Genomic DNA, 1,846 nt, shown 5'->3' on the forward strand with positions numbered 1-1,846 from the left:
ATGCTAAGGTGTCTTTCCAAAAAACATGGTGCTTCTTGGGATTGTGTCTTACCCCAGGAAAAATTTTCTTTTAATGATTCTATTAATAGAAGTACTATCCTAACCCCTTTTCAAATTGTTTATGGCACTCACCCTAGAGGTACCTTGGAACTTAGAGAAGTCAAGGACATGGAAAGAAGAAGTGCACAAGCTAAGGACTTTGCAGAGGTCATGAGAGAAGTCCACCAATAGGTACAAGATAGATTGCAAGACACCTCGACTAAGTACAAACAGCAGGCAGATAAAAGAAGAAGAGAACTACAGTTTAAGTTGGGGGATATGGTAATGATCCATCTTAATAAGGCCAGACTTCCAAAGAAATTGCATACCAAACTACAGAAAAAAAGATTGGTCCTTTTAAAATAGTGAAGAAGTGTGGCAATAATGCCTATCAAATTGATTTACCACATGATATTAATTTGTCACCTATTTTCAATGTCTTTGACCTATATGCTTTTAAGGGTGTTGTTGTAAATGATATGGATTTAGGTACATTTGCAGATCTTAAGGAAGAATTGAAGAATACCATCCCACCAAAGCCTAAACCCATGGTGGAAGCCATTCTAGACAAGAGGATCAGTAAGAAAACTAGGAGGAAGACTTATTATGAGTACCTAGTAAGTGGAAAGGACAAACAACAATAGATGTACCATGGATAACAAAGAAAGATCTCAAGGCCCATGGTTTTGATCCTTCACTTCACAACACTCCAAAGACTGGAGTTTCTTTTATGCAGGGGAGAATGGTGCAGAGCACCTAATCAAAATGATTTTTTTGTTCAATGTAATAAGGCACTAGGATTGATTAAGAGATCTCCTTAAGGCCATCCACCCATGTAATGGATACAAGACCCCAAGGTGTTAATATGAACTTGGGCATCATTTGGTCCATAAGGTGGAATTTGATTAGTTTCATGTTTTCTAGGGTAGTTTGAGTGTTTAGAGCATTAGGGGAACCTTTAAGCATGGTTGGAATCCAATTTAGAAGAAAATATGGTCACAAAGCAAAAATTGAAAAAATTGCAAAAGTTGCATTAGCAACTTTTGCAATAATCTTGACAACTTTTTGTAATGTAACCTCTAACTTCAAAAACTATCTATGGGTCATTTAAAACAGTTGAAAATAGCCTATATAGGCTCTGTGCACTTGAGTTTGAGGCAAAGAAGTAGTTTTCATATGTATTTGCTTTCAAAATCAATAAGAAACATGTTGTTCCAGCACTTTTTGCTTTGTTATGACATCTTGTATGGATTGTATTGATTGCATAATGATTGTTTTGCATTGGTGAGTTGGAGTTGTCATTGTAGAAAGTTTTGGCATTGGTTTGAAGGGTAGATCAGTTTTCTTTTAAAAGTCATCATTTTTTTCCTCTTGCTGCCTTGTGAAACCCTCAAAACAAGAGTTTGGACAAAGAAATGACCCTAATTTGAAACTCCACCATTGGAAATTGTTCCAAGTTTGTATGGAGCAAGCTAGGGAAATGTATTATCATATTTTAAAGGTCTAGAGATAGGAGGTTACAACATAGATTTATGGGAGCAAGCCCTAGGTCTAATATTACCCATGTATTAGACCTTGTTTGTGAAATTTGGTTGAGTAATGTAAAGAAAAGCAGTTGAGGACTTGGTGAAATAGCAAGACACATCTACCTAGTTTAGGAAAACACTCTGGAGTTAGAAGATTTATTTCATGAACCCATTTCTTGGCCATTTCCTTGTAGACCACACCTAAAGTTGCTAATTAGGCCTAAGTGCATGGTTGGGGTTAAGGCATGTTGGAGTGGAGTGAAGCTTTCAAACTTTGGAGT

This window comes from Cupressus sempervirens, chromosome 3, assembly GCF_028749045.1.
Source record: "Cupressus sempervirens isolate cs-2001-9-10 chromosome 3, ASM2874904v1, whole genome shotgun sequence".
NCBI classification, from domain to species: domain Eukaryota; kingdom Viridiplantae; phylum Streptophyta; class Pinopsida; order Cupressales; family Cupressaceae; genus Cupressus; species Cupressus sempervirens.